Source organism: Triticum aestivum, chromosome 2B (assembly GCF_018294505.1).
Source record: "Triticum aestivum cultivar Chinese Spring chromosome 2B, IWGSC CS RefSeq v2.1, whole genome shotgun sequence".
NCBI lineage: Eukaryota > Viridiplantae > Streptophyta > Magnoliopsida > Poales > Poaceae > Triticum > Triticum aestivum.
In genome coordinates, this window is record NC_057798.1 from 810,480,974 (window position 1) to 810,497,277 (window position 16,304).

Consider the following 16,304-nt stretch of genomic DNA (forward strand, 5'->3'; position numbering starts at 1 on the left):
GATTCGCCAACTTCTCAATTCATCTGACTCCAACTATCAGGATACCTCCCCTTCTTCTGATGAGTCGATGCAATCAAACATGCCGCCTTTCAAAACGGCTCCCGGGTAATATAACCTTTCTTACTTTAAGTTTTTCCATACTTATACTTTGATTCTTATCCTTCCACTTTGATTGACAGCTTGCAAGTAAAGCCCAGCAAGAGGGCAAAGAAGGATAATCCATCCCGGGACCCGGTAGTTACTGAACCGGTGCTTGACTCATCCGTTCTTGACAGCTCCACTCATCAGCCACCACCTGATCCGGCTTCTGACATTCCGGTGCCAACCTCTAACCCGCCTATAGAAGACGTTATCCACAACTAGGATGATCCGGAAACTCCTAGCCCGGTCAAGACAACTGACCCGGAGGTTGAAATTGTGAAGAGCCAATATGTTGAACCAGGTCGGCCTACTGTTCTTGCCCAATGCACTGCCAAGGAGAAGTTTGCCCAGCGTCGGAAAGCCAAACAGGACATCACTGATTATTCTCACCTAAGTACTAGTGATATAGTCTCGGGCTATCTGAACCAAGTGCACAATAGTCGTGACCTGGAAATTGACATGGTGAAGCAAATACAACATAAATCTGAGGTATAACTTATGCTTTTATTCTGAACCTTACTTACTATACTAGCCCCCAAGTCTATTGCTTATGAATGAATATGTTGTAGACTTAGTAATCGACTTACTGTTAGTTTTGCCCAGTTTAAGTTGAATTTGTTTAACCCCGTGATAGCATGAAACTTTGAATTTGGGTTACACATTAGCCCTCAAGTGTCAAGTACCTTTACTTGTAAAGTTCTTGAGACTTAATATGTATGACACGGTAAAATAGGTTAAAAAAATTCATTAAGCATACATTAGCCCCCAAGTGCCAAGTATCTTTACTTGTAAAGTGTTTGGGACTTGAATGCTATCTTACCATGATTCTTACCATAGCCTGATGTCGATGCAGGCCACCATAAGTCAATTTGAGGCGCAGATTGCCGATCTGAAGAGTCAGTTGAAAACCCAACAGCTCGAAACTCAGAAAGCCAACTCCAAGTTTGAATTCAGTGTCTCCGAACAAGAGAAGCTGAAGAAATTTTTTGAATCGGAGAAGAAAACTTGGGTTGATGAGAGGGCTTCACTAGTGACTCGGGCTGAAACAGCCGAAGCATCTCTTGTCGAGGCAACAAATGAGCTGTCCGACTTAAAACGATAGATATCCCAAATGGTCTCAGCCATCTTCGGTAAGTCGCTCGTAAATATTGTAATCTTTCAAGAGTTATCGTAATAGTTACCTCCGGCTTACTGTTATACCTATGAACATACAGGCCCCAGGAGTACCAGTCTGAAGGAAAATATGTTGATCAAGCTTAAGCCAGTGTATACCTTAGTAGAACAGCTGTACTTCGGGTCACAGCGTGCGTTGGCCGTTGTGGCCTTATCAAATACCACTCCTCGGCTCCTACAAGATGTGTTGAGGCATCTTTCGGTGCTACCTCAACAAATTCAAGACTTAAGGCGGGCATCTGCGAGAGCCGGAGCTGTGGCTGCATTAAGTCGGGTAAGAGCATGGGTGCCGGAACTTGACCTTGCTGATCTCTCTCTCTCTCGGATATCCAAGCCTTAAAGAGGACGGCACTGCTTTTGACGACCAAGACTTCACTGCCTGTGTTAAAGCTGTACGTCCCCTGGCGACTCACATTGGGAATGATACTGATCTTACTAAGTATTCGCCAGGCTACGATAGTGAGAACCAGAGAATTCCAAACGCCCCATATGACCAAGTCAGCCTGATCCCTCCAACGCGTAAGCATACCTTTGCCCCTGAAGTGGACCCGGCCAGTTAGATAATGAGGCTGAATTTGAAGCCTTGAGCGGCTTTGACTGGGCCTGGTCCACCTTCCAGGACAAAACAACAGAAGGAGAGCCGGGGAAGGATAACCCGGAGTCGTCAAGCCAGCCGGAGGAATGAGCCGCTAGCTGTGTTATAACTTTTGCAAAAACAATGCTTCACTTATTTTAGACTCGGGGAGTCTTGTAATAGGATAGAGAAAACTCCTTAATGCTTGTCATGCTTTATGGTACTGATTTCTTTTGTAAACCACCCTCACTAAATTCCTCTGGCTTATGTTAACCGCGTATTTCCTTGATGTTTGAACTTGCTCTGCTTTATCCTGCACATAAAAACAGGAAAGGTTTCCCGGGCGGTTCACTGTGCTAGGGGGTTATAGAGTATTGATAACCCGGGACATGATCAAAAGATAACATCTATAAGCCGGTTTATGATTAGTTAAAATATAATCACAACAGCATACCTGGGACCCTTTTAATAGTCTCCCCGGCTCATATAAGGCTTTACCCGGCACTTTTAGAACCTAAAGGTAATCAATATGAAACCGGAAGGATCAAGAACCATCTCCTCAAGAAGGTTTCAATGAAAGTTAAAGTAATCATACTTATAAATAATGTTCACAGGCTCCTGATTCGAATACGATCAGAGAACCGTTCCAAAGGGGTTAAGCTAAGATTCAGATACGATCATATAGCCCCCAGTGGCTTTGGCGGTGCCGATCAAGTGGGTATCGACAGCTATGTTCTCTTTGCTTCGAATACGACCTATGTTTGAACAGGAAGCCCCAAGTGAACATAAGAGTTGTTTAATGACGCTGATTCGAATACGATCCACGTCAGACCCAAAGGGGTTAAGCTATGATTCAAATATGATCAAGAAGCCCCCAAGTAGGTTTGGCAGTATGCCGATCAAGTGGGTATCGACAGCTATGTCCTCTTTGGTTCGAATACGACCTATGTTTGAACAGGAAGCCCCCAAGTGACCATGGCTAGATTCAGATATGATCGTAAGCCGGACCAAAGGGAAAGCCAGATTCAGATATGATCCGTCCCCTGTTGGCAGTGTCCATCACCTGATAAAGAAGACATGAAACATTCTTTATGGGAAAAAAGGACAGAGGTCCTGCTTTATTGCTTTATATAATATGTACATCATAAAAAGGTATCTTAAAAACTGGTAACTTAAGTACAGTAAGGCCGGAGATGAGATATATTCCACGGCCGGCGGGTCTCCTCCTCCGATTTAAGTGAGTCCTTGTACTCTTGAATATCGATGAGATAATATGACCCGTTGTGTAGATTCTTGCTGACCACAAAGGGCCCTTCCCAAGGCGGGGATAGCTTGTGCATGTTAGACTGATCCTGGATGAGCCGGAGCACCAAGTCGCCTTCCTGAAAGGTTCTGCTCCAAACCCGGCGGCTGTGATAGCGGCGCAGGTCTTGCTGGTAAAGCGCCGAGCGGGCTATTGCCAAGTCTCGCTCTTCGTCCAACACGTCAAGTGCATCCTGACGAGCCTTTTCGTTATCCGCCTCAACGTTAGCCGCCACACGGGGTGAGTCATGCCGGATGTGACTTGGCAGGACCGCCTCTGCTCCATAAACCATGAAGAAAGGTGTGTATCCCGTAGATCTGTTAGGCGTAGTGTTGATGCTCCATAACACGGAGGGTAACTCCTCCACCAAACAACCCGGAGTCCGCTGTAAGGGGACTAAGAGCCGGGGTTTGATACCTTTCAGGATCTCTTGATTAGCTCTCTCTGCTTGACCATTGGATTGGGGATGAGCAATGGCCGAAACATCAAGACGGATATGTTCTCTTTGAGAGAACTCTTCCATGGCGCCTTAGAGAGATTAGTGCCATTATCAGTTATGATGCTATGTAGAAAACCAAAACGAAAGATCACCTTTTTCATGAATTGAACTGCCGTGGCGGCATCACACTTACTGACCGGCTCTGCCTCAACCCACTTGGTTAACTTGTCCACTGCCACCAGTAGATGTGTCTTTTTGTCTTTAAACCTTTTGAAAGGTCCAACCATGTCAAGCCCCCAGACTGCGAACCGCCAAGTGATTGGGATCATCCTCAATTCTTGAGCCGGCACATGAGCTCGTCGTGAGAACTTTTGACAACAATCACATTTACTGACAAGATCCTCCGCATCAGCATGAGCCGTCAGCCAATAGAAACCATGACGAAAAGCCTTGGCTACGAGAGATTTTGACCCGGTAGGATGGCCACAATCTCCTTCATGGATCCCACGAAGTATTTCTTGGCCTTCTGTAGGTGACACACAGCATTGAAACGACCCCGTGACGCTTAGGTGATGTAATTCGCCGTTAACAATTGTCATGGATTTGGAGCGCCTGATAATTTGTCTCGCCAATGTCTAATCCTCCGGCAATTCACCCCGGGTCATATAAGCCAAGTAAGGCACCGTCCAATCTGGGATAACGTGAAGAGCCGCCACCAGCTGTGCCTCCGGGTCTGGCACTGCTAATTCTTCCTCGGTAGGCACCTTGACAGAAGGGTTATGTAACACATCGAGAAAGGTATTGGGCGGCACCGGTTTACGTTGGGATCCCAACCGGCTTAAAGCATCAGCCGCCTCATTCTTCCTTCTATCGATGTGCTCCACTTGATAACCCGTGAAGTGACCAGCCACATCATCTACCTCACGACGATAAGCCGTCATGAGGGGGTCCTTGGAATCCCACTTGCCTGACACTTGTTGAGCCACAAGATCTGAGTTGCCCATGCATCGTACCCGGCTTAAGTTCATCTCCTTAGCTATCCGGAGACCATGGAGTAAGGCCTCATATTCAGCTGCATTGTTAGTACATGGAAACATAAGCCGGAGTACATAACAAAATTTGTCACCTCGAGGGGAAGTTAACACCCCTCCAGCCCCCGAGCCTTCTAGCTGCCTGGACCCATCAAAGTGAATCGTCCAATATGTGTTATCCGGCTTCTCCTCAGGGGCCTGTAACTCTGTCCGATCATTGATAAAGTCCACCAAGGCCTGAGACTTAATAGCAGTACATGGCATATACTTCAAATCGTGAGGCCCAAGCTCAATGGCCGATTTGGCAACTCGTCCTGTGGTCTCCCTGTTCTGAATGATGTCTCCCAAAGGGGCAGAACTTACCACAGTTATAGGGTGGCTTTCAACTTCCGGTTGGCCATGAACACCCCGTAAACAAGCTTCTGCCAATGCGGGTACCTTTGCTTGGATTCAATGAGCACCTCACTGATGTAGTAAACCGGCCGTTGAACCGGATGCTCCTTACCGGATTCCTTACGCTCCACCACGATGGCAACACTGACAGCTCATGAATTGGCAGCCACATATAACAGCAAAGGCTCTTTGTCAATCGGAGCCGCGAGAACCGGTGGCTCGGACAATTGTCTCTTTACACTACAAGAAACTTGTTAATACATGACAGATTCAGACCGTCACGGGTGTGCTCAAAACCATCATGGAAGGGTGTCCATGACGGATTTGAAATCCATCATGTATATCGCGTCATAATTTGTCCACCACGTATTCCATGACGGATATTGGCCGTCATGGATCCATGACGGATTTTGACCATCACAGGTGAGTATTAATGGACGTGCTCATAACGACGTTAAAATGCATTCCACGTCATCATCTAACGTGGCGGCCTCCGGGAATCTGAGGTGGCAGCCCATTTGATCACCGGCCCAGTTAAAATTTTCGGCCCACTACATTTAACTATAATTAAGATTTCAACCCAATAATTCCAATACGGCCCAAATAACACAGCCCATTCAATTCGCCCAACTAGCACAGCCCAATACATATAATACAAGTAAGTTTTCACAGCCAAAAATTTCTCCATCAGCAAAACACATAATTTTGCCGAGCCCACAAATTACCATTAAATTGTTTCATTCAACTACAATAATCATCAGAGGTACATCACTGAAGCCACATTGGCATAATTTACAAAAAAAATATCCAAAACATCAGACATTACACACCATTGTCACTAATAAATTACAAATGCGTGTGTGAAATGCAGCACCATGGGTTGCATGAGATTTGTCCTTGAGATGGAGCAGGTAGAAGTCAATGCTGTCATTCTTGCTCTGGTACAGGCAGCTCCTGAGGAGCTGTTAAAATACTACACCAATGGGTTTCTAGCTGATACGGAATAAGGAAAATAGGAAATGATCATTATATGCAATGTACAATACATATTATGGAGGAAAGGAAACAATTGTGCCTCAAAGAGAATGTGCATCACACGTCTCACTTAAACAATTGTCGGGAGGCCTAATTTTGTATTTTCTAAACAGGTAAAGAAAAAGAGTTTACAATTGTCAGAAGGCCTATTTTCTATTCAAAAATATATAATTCTAATGGTATTTTTTCTATTTGATGTTAAGTACATAAATGCAAGATCACAGTGCAGAATAAAAGTAGTTTTTTTTGCAAATTCGCAAACCTCACGGAAGGCACATTCACAAATATGACTACACTTGACTCAACAAAATCAATTCATTAGTATTTACCACTCCAACCAAACATTCACTATTCCAGCATTTGGAGGCAATGTAAGTGAAGTAGATCACTACGAACAGAGGCAATACAGATACACTCAATATACATGTCTATTTAAAACTACAATAAAGAACTAGCAGTATAAACACTTTACTGTGGGAAATCACAACTCAAGTCTAGCATGGTAATTTCGGTTCTTATCCATTTATACTATTCTAGTTAAGCTGTAGCTAGAAGCCATGGAGAAGTAAAACAGCCAACCTGCAAATCACCATAGTACCATGCCAAAATTCTAAGTAACATCCTAGGCAAATTGTTCAGTAGCACGAGTATTGAATATAACCCCAATAAACCTAAATAGCAACCAAAATTATCAATGGAACAAGCATTCAGATTGAAATTCCACAAGCCAAAAATTCAAGAGGCTGATGAAACTCAGAACAGAAAACAATTGTTCAGAGTAGGCGAGTCTGATCCTGGACCAAATGGGTAAACCAAGGATTATGGATGGAAAGGGATACCTCGTTACCAACTTAACTTTGTACTGTGATTTGTGCATCGAATCAAGATATCAATCACTTTTATTTTGAAGTACAGTTTCCGAAAAAATATTCCAGACAAAAAGTTGGAGGGCACTAGATTTGTCTTCAAACCACAATCTTGTCCATGTGCTTACCAGATATCTAAGTTGGAAATAATTTGGGAATATTAAACCTAGAAAGGACCTAATAATGCATTGAAACTAATGTTCAATTTGAAATATGGATCATTCAATAGCGTAATTCTGATCTTAAGGTAATTTCACATACTGTGATAGGATGCAAAGTATTTTTGCAGTTTTTTGAAAATATTGTTGTTTCTGAATAACTTTGGTATTAAATACTTTGAGGTGTTTGCATAAAACAAATACTGTACTTTCACATAACAAGGTATCTATCATACTGTGGTTTTTTCGAGATATTTAAAAAAGAGGTCGGGACCTCTTTTTTTTCTAAACTGAACTGAGAGAACTCGTCGGCTCGTCTAAATCCAAAGTTGATAAAATGCGATTGCCGCCTCTGATCCCTCCATATATTATCTTTTAAACAAAGTGCTCCTGATTATTAGGCACTTCAGGTTTGGTAGTTAGTTTCTCTACAGAGATGGCACGCATGTTAAGTTCTTCTGACGATCTTGCACGCTTCTATTGGAATGATGGCTGCAAATTATACAGTACCACATGATTTAAACAAACTTGCTCCTGGAGTATATCCATTGGTCGTTGGAGCACTTGTATGCAGCAGGCTAAAAGCTACCTACCCAATCGATTCTACGCGCATATAGGCTATGCGCCCGTACACGCACAAAACAATTTTGCCCCGGCTAGCTAGGAGGGGATTTGACGTGCATGACATGCTGCATGCATTGGGCGCCGTTTCTACATGCAGATCAGCTCCATGAGTATAGTTGAGCAAGGCGCAGCAAGTCAAAACAACACTTGCCAAACACATCGGTGGTTTTATCAAAACTGAGGAAAAATATGGTTTTTAGAAACTTAAGTATTCATTTCCCACACATTTAAAAACTGAGGTTTCAGATTACTATGGTTTTTCAGAAACGGTGCTGCCAAACTAAGCTATGTTCAACTTCAATCTGAAACGGCGGAATCTAATACTACATCATTATTTCAATCCTAAGGAAGCATCCCAACTTAATTCTGAAGTATCTAATTTGACAACATAACATAGCAAAACAAATCTCAGAACAGAGAGTAGAGATGCAGATATGAACTACTAATAAATCTGTAGTAAATCTTAGAAACAGGGGATTCGACAGCAGCTACCTCGGATTATCAAATAACCATAGTTCCAACCCCAACTAATCATATCCTGTGCATGGGAATAGAACAATGACTGCGCCCACTAGAAGAAATTCCAGATGGATGCACGTACCGGAGACAGTGTTGGTGGGGTTCATTGCGAGCTGGTTCAGGCGACGTAGGAGGGCGTGGTGTGGTATGCGGTTGCCCTGGTCGTTGGCCATGATCTCGACCTGCTGCCACACGCTGACGTAGGAGTCCCAAGGTCGATGCCGATCAACGGACCTCGCCCTTGGTCATCTCCTCCTCTGCTTGGGGTTCGCTGGAAGACGCGAGCAGCGCTCTTTCTCGCGCGTGCTCTCCCGTCGAACGCAGAACCGCACGCCCACCGGAGCCCACGCTTGGGTTCGGTGGATGCGATTTGGGCGCCGATGTTGGCTGCCGTAGTCGCGCCCCAGTGAGGTAGTGCCCGCCCGTGTCGTGCCCGGCTCGACCACGCGACGTCGCGTTGCACCTCGCGCCTTCCTCTGGCCGGAGTAGTCGCGCGCGCCTTGCACGTTTCTGCTGCCTGCCGCCGACGGAGGAGAAGGCAGGGAGGATTAGAAGATCGAGATTCGGCCACTGCCTCGGCGGATCCGGCAACTGGCTCGGCGGATCGGCGGATCCGGTTGCTGGCTCGGCGGATCCGGCCGCTGGCTCAGCAGATCCGGCAGGTGCGGTGGGGCGACGTCCTTTCCTCGACCTGCAAAAGAATCGTGGGAGTTGGGACGGCGGAGGATCACGGGAGGTGGGAGAGAAGACCGGGGGGACCGGGAGGCTTCGTTCCTCTAGGTGGAAGAGGAGCCGGCGGCTCGGGGTGGAGAAGCAACGATAGAGAGGGGCGGTTGTGCCTACCGTTGGATCCAGAGGAATGGACGGTGCTTATGCGTGATCCGTGGGAGAGTCGTATCAACCAATCAGAAAGCAGCTTCTGGAACACACAGAATCGAGGAAAGCAGGACACATCAGCACAAGCAGTCTGTAACGGCCTGGATGGTTTAGAAAAAAAAATTAGACTCAGCTGGTCAATCCTTGACAGTTTCCGAGAACGTCATCAGAAATCCGTCATGGATTAACAGGTTTCTTGTAGTGTTAAGTCTTCAAAAGCAGCATCAGCGGCCTCACTCCAGACAAAAGTGTTAGTTTTCTTCATCATCTGATACAAAGGGAGGGCCTTCTCACCGAGCCGACTTATGAACCGACTTAAGGCGGCAACACGACCCGCCAGCCGCTGAACATCATTGATGCACGCCGGTTTAGCCAGGGAGGTAATCGCCTTAATCTTCTCCGGGTTAGCTTCGATACCTCTATTGGACACCAGAAAGCCCAAGAGCTTGCCTGCAGGAACGCCAAACACACACTTGGCCGGGTTAAGCATCATCTTGTAAACCCGGAGATTATCAAAGGTCTCCCTTAAGTCAGATATCAAGGTCTCCTTTTCTCTGGACTTCACCACAATGTCATCCACATAAGCATGAACATTACGCCCAATTTGATCGTGCAAACAGTTCTGCACACACCGCTGATAAGTCGCCTGGGCACTCTTGAGCCCAAATGGCATAGATACATACCAGAAGGCTCGAAACGGAGAAATCTGATGAAAGCCGTCTTCTCCTGGTCCTTAACTGCCATCTTAATCTGATGATAACCGGAGTAAGCATCCAAAAAACTCAAACGCTCAAAACCCGCCGTAGCATCAATGATTTGATCAATACGGGGAAGAGCAAAGGGATCAGCCGGACAAGCCTTGTTTAAGTCCGTGTAGTCCACACACATCCGCCAGGTGCCGTTCTTTTTGAGGACAAGCAACGGGTTAACCAACCACTCCGGGTGAAAAACTTCATTGATAAACCCGACCGCTAAGAACCGGGCGACTTCTTCCCCAATAGCTTTCCGTCGCTCTTCGTTAAAACGCCGAAGAAACTGGCTGACCGGCTTATACTTTGGATCAATGTTGAGAGTGTGCTCAGCGAGTTCCCTCGGTACACCCAGCATGTCAGAAGGTTTCCATGCAAAGATGTCCCAGTTCTCATGGATGAACTCGATGAGCGCGCTTTCCTATTTGGGGTCCAATTTGCTGCTGATGTTGAACTTTTTAGAAGAGTCACCCGGTGTAAAATCAACAAGCTTTGTCTCAGCTGCCGACTTAAACTTCAACGCCGGGTTGTGCTCTGTAGTTGGCTTCTTCAGGGATGTCATATCCGTCGGGTCAACATTATCTTGATAAAATTTGAGCTCTTCTGCTGCGCAGGCTGACTCAGCATAAGCCGCGTCACCTTCTTCACACTCCAGTGCTACCTTACGACTGCCATGTACAGTGATGGTGCCCTTGTGACCCGGCATCTTGAGCTGCAAATAAACATAACATGGCCGGGCCATAAACTTACCATAAGCCGGCCGCCCAAACAGAGCATGGTATGGGCTCCTGATTTTTGACCACCTCAAACGTCAACTTCTCAGCTCTGGAGTGATATTCGTCTCCAAAGGCCACCTCCAGCTCAATCCTGCCAACTGGGTAAGCCGACTTACCAGGGACAACTCCATGGAAAACAGTGTTGGATGTTCTCAGATTTTTATCCGTTAATCCCATGCGTCGAAAGGTCTCATAGTAGAGGATATTGATGCTACTACCCCCGTCCATGAGCACTTTCGTGAACTTATACCCACCAACCTGAGGTGCCACTACCAAGGCCAACTGACCCGGGTTATCGACCTGCAGAGGATGATCTTCCCTGCTCCATATGATGGGCTGCTCTGACCACCTCAAATAACGAGGGATTGCCGGCTCAACATAATTGACGGCCCTCTTATGCACCTTCTGGTCACGTTTGCATAAGCTAGTGGTAAACACATGATACTGCCCACTATTCAATTGCTTTGGGTTGCTCTGATAACCCGACTGCTGCTGCTACTGCTCCCCTTGACCAGGCTGCTGTTGGTTATAGCCCCCTCCTTGACGTCCGTGAAAGCCGGATCCTGAGCCGCCACCTGGGCCATGGAAACCGCCAGCTCCTGAACCACCACCAGACCCATTATGGCCATCATAAGTGTTGGAATTCTTAAACGCCTTCTTGATTGCACAATCCTTCCACAGGTGTGTGGCAGACCGCTCCCTGGTGCCGTGTCTCGGGCAGGGCTCATTAAGTAACTGTTCAAGAGATGGGCCTGACCCGCCGGATCGAGGCGGTTTACCCTTACGTCTCGGATTGTTACCCTACGCGTTGGCATTGGCTACGAACTCCGGGTTACCGTCCGCCTTACGCTTACTGCCGTTTTGATTCCCCGGGTTATGCTATTGACCCTTTCCATTGCCGTTCCTTCTTCCCTTCCCTGTCTTCTCATCGTCAGACGCGGGATCCTTGGTACTATCAGAATCAGCATATTTGACTAAAGCTGCCATCAGCGTACCCATATCCTTGCAGTCATAGTTAAGCCGCCCCAGCTTCTGCCTCAGCGGCTCAAAGCTACAATTCTTCTCCAACATAAGGACTGCAGAGCCGGCATCCATATTGTCAGATGAATGAATTATCTCCTTAACCCGGCGCACCCAATGTGTGGTGGATTCGCCCTCCCCCTGCTTACAATTGGTTAAGTCCACAATTGACATGGATTGCTTGCAGGTGTCCTTGAAGTTCTGAATGAACCGGGCCTTTAACTCTTCCCATGAGCTAATGGAATTGGGTGGCAACCCCTTCAGCCAAGACCGGGCTGTTCTATCTAACATCATGGTGAAATATTTAGCCATCGCTGCGTCACTAACCTCTAGCAACTCCATGGCCATCTCATAACTCTCAATCCACGCCCTGGGCTGTAAGTCGGACGTGTAATTCGGTATCTTTCGAGGTCCCTTGAAGTCCTTGGGCAGACGTACATTGCGCAGAGCCGGTACCAGGCAAGGAACACCGCCGGTTCTAGTGGCTACCCCTGCCGCAACAGATGTCGTAGGATACTCCGGGTGATCCTGATAAGCCGCTGCCTGAGCCGCTCGTTCGTTCTCCTGACGTATTCAGTCTTGTACCGGGTGATAGCCACCGGGCTGGTTATGGCGTTGGGCATTGCTTGACAAAGCTTTAGACTCCATGTGCCTGCTGTAACTCGGGCTCCGGTTCTTGCGGGGCGGCACTAACCAAGGCGGGGGAGTTGAATGGATTCTGTCCCGGCTATAAGAATGGGTCTCCTGCTGAGCCAAGGCTGTCTGAAGAAGTTCTCTGACTCTCCGGGTCTCCACTGCCGACGGGTCATCACCGTCCATGGGAAGAGCCGCCAAACGTGTTGAAGCTGCAATTAAGTTCTCCATAGGGTTGGAAAAGTGACCCGGGGGGATTGACACATAACGCGGCGGCTCCTTCTCCCGAGGCTGAGTCGGCCCTCCTGTTCCGAACGTTATAAGCTGATTGGTCTCTGGCGGGTTACTTGGGCCGGCCCCGGGTGTCGCAAAAATAATCCGAGGATCGTAATTCGGAGGCAAACGGGACTGACTTTTCTGATGTCTCCTCCTCATTACCTCATTAGAGGCGTTTAGGCTCATTGTGAGCTGATAAGCTTCTGACTGCAAGCGCTACGCCCGGGCGTCGAGAGCCGCCCGTTCTATAGCTAGTCTAGTATCCTCAGCTGCCAAGGCCTCCGTGGCCTAAGCTATCTCCTCACGCACCTGTGCTACCGCTGTGTCATGCTCATCTTTATCTGCAGGAATAACTGTGGCGGTTAACAGGGCCGTAAGCTTGTCCATGAGGTCTATCAGCACCTGAGCCGGTGGGCGCACGGGGCCGCCTGCCCCGGCTACTCCTAAACCGGACGTTGCCGCCGCAGCAGCTGTAGAGTTTGAGCCGGGCTGATTCCCAGCCATGAAGATTCCGGCCCATCTTGGCGGCTCAAAGGGGTCCGGAATACTGATGCCGTCGGAACAGCCCCCGAGCACGCTATCTTGCACTTGGTACAACGAATCTGTTGAAACGGCGGACGAATCTCCGTCCGAGAGGACGGCCGACTCACCCCTATCTTCAGATCCTTCAGAAAATTCTTCTCCGTGGACGCATCCCATGAAGGCACGCCTCATGACCGGCTGAGTCCGGGTCTTCCTCGCACGCTGAGCCATCTCGACGAGGCCGGTGCAGTTCTCCGGCTCAGGGCCCGGCTCACCGATCCGGCCGATGAAGACGTGGATTCCGCCGAAGGGGACCCTCTATCCGTACTCAATTGAGCCGGCGTCGGGACCCCAGCCTTCGTCGTCGATGTAGATCTTGCCGCGACGACTCTTGGTCATCCGGCCCACTACGTATCCCTTGAGCCCTTCGAAGTTGCCCTTCAAGAACTCAGATCCACCGTGCGCTGGCCCCACGGTGGGCGCCAACTATCGTGGAATAGTCACGTCAGATGTCCTCGCGAAAGGACTTAGTTGTGGAGCCATGGCAACTAGGAAGCTTGAAGGGGTTAAATCGGGACAAAGGACACGAGAGAGTTTATACTAGTTTGGCCCCCTTATGGTGAAGGTAAGGCCTACGTCTAGTTGGGTTGGTATTGATGTTTCGATGGCCAGGGAGCGAGATACACTATGCCTGGCTCTCGATGAGTTGTTTCTTGCCCTAAGCCGCTAGCAGGTCGTCCCCTTATATACACGGGTTGACGCCCTGTGGCGTACAGAGTCCAGGCCGGCTTATAAACAGTGTCCGGCTCGGTGACTAGTTAAATCTACCTTATGTTACAAGTCATGCCATCATGGCGGTTTACTACAACGGGCCTTAAGCCGCCTGTGGGCCTTAAGCCTTTTACTGAACCACCATCTTCATGCTTGCTCTTGGGCTTCCTCTGATGAGTCCTCTTTGCGTAACCCGGCCCCTCCGGGGCGCCTTACACAAATAGTCATATCCCCAACAATTGTGTTTTGAGGTCCTTCCTCATTTTTTCCAACAGGTCAACATTTCACTTAATGCTGCTGTTAGGCAGCTCAAGCTAAGAAGGGAAGAGAGGGATCAGTTTGATGAACCAACCAATGCCATGATCTTTTGTTTAAAAGCAAAGGTGCGCCCCCTTTTTTTATTGATCCAGTTTATGTATTCTTCGAATAATATTCATGAGATTGACGCTCGCTTTTTGGGTTAAAGTATTTGACACACTTGTACTTCTTTTTTGTTCCTGGATGAATGGATGGGAGTGACACTTCCATCAAGCTTAGAGCTAAGCAAACCCAAGAGATAACCTCTGTTGTGTGAGCTGAGTGTCAAGCTATCCAATATCCCATAAGAAAGATGTGTCTGAACTCATGCGGGACAAGCAACGGATTCAGTAACTTGTACTCGTACTACTGAAGAAATGTGGATTGTTCTCCTCCTCCTCATCTTCCGACCTGAGATTAAATCTATTTTCCCTTTTCAGCTGGGCGAGTGGAGCTCTGGATCCAGAGGGCGCTGCCTCTCACAGCAGCTCGACATCTATCTAGATGTATTATGTAGTAGTAGTTTGGCTGAAATGCTGAAGGCAACCTGAATTTTCCTTTTCGCTGTCATGTTCATCACGATTGGGGAAAAAATGCTTTCTGATGCCGCCTTTTCGGAAAAAATGATTGGGGAGAGTGAGTCATGCTGACATGATTTTTGCCTGCTGGCGCTCTCTATGGGTGTCTGGCTATTTTTTTGATAAAGGGTGCTTTATTCTTAAAAGGTTTAAACATTACACCTGGCCTCTGCATACTAAGGTGCACACAGCCAAAAGAAGTCCACACACACAACAAAAACCAAAGAAGGCGGAATACTAAGAAACATCTAGTGTCTGTATATCGCCTAAGACGTATGGAGGCCAATCCTGAGATCATGCTGCCACTCATTTTGGGTAAAAGTGTCCCTCACTGTAGCCTCCAATCGTGTACAAAGCTTCGTAAAGAGGTCGCGATTCTTCACACATTGTACAGACGACAGTAAACGAAGCGTCCTGATACATTCTTTGCTTGCATGAAATTGAAAATGAGAAAGAAACAATTAGTAACTCACACAAAGGTGCCTGCCTTCATGCTGCTGGACCGAATCGGTTCCGGTCCGCCTGCGAAAGATAGCCCAAGTACGTGGGATGAGTCTACGCATCTTCCATCCCGGCCCGGTCCATTCTCCATTCACCACGCGAAACAGTGACCTAGCTGCTTGCCTCCCACCAACCCGTAGGAGCAAGCCGCCATCATTTTTGCTAGAGGAGGTCCTCGAGCTTGGTGTCATCCCCTCGACGCCGACCGCGGGAGTGGCTCCGCCTCGTTCGCTCGACGCCAAGCAGTAGGTGAGCTCCCCCTTGATTTTGATCTGCATTATAGGTATTTGTGTTTCTGGGTGATTCTCTTCTGTTGTCCCCTACATTAACGCTGGAATTTAACAACACCTCTTTGTCTCCCCGTGGAACCACCAGGCTGCTCGTCCTGCATTGGAGCTCTGCAGCGCCACCCAAGCTCCTCCAGATGAGAGCAATAGGGTGAGTTCTCCTGTCCGTTGATATGCATCTTTGTGATTTGGATGGATCTTCTTTTGATTCCCAGGGAGTTTATTACTGACCTAGCTTGTTTCATTCCCTTCCCCGGGAACCAATCCCCATTTCAGCAAGTTGAAGTAGCTCAACAACCTCCCTCTCTGTTTACCACAAAACATCTGAAGATAGAATTTCAAGGTGACATATTTTCTTCAGTTAGTAGCTACTTTTATGCTTAAATCACTCCTGCTAACTTTGGATGTGCAAAGTTTTAAATCTTTTTCAAAACACACTAGTTATGAGTAGCTAATGTTTAATCTGCACCCTTGAATTTGTCAGTGGATGGTTGTTGTGCTAGATCCTCTTTCGTTGTTATATAGGCAGTGAATGGTTTGTTTCCTCTGGTTGTTTGATTTTGTTGGAAGTGCAAACACAAAACCATCCCTGGGGATTGATTTCAGTTTTTATGTATGTTCCAGCTTCAGATTGCTGATTTTGCTTTATCATCGGATTTTTGTTGACTTCACGTGCTTATTTTTACCACTGAAAAAAATAGCGCGCTATAGCGCCGCTAATAGCGTGCTATAGCATATAGAGAATTGGCTCGCTAAATAAAT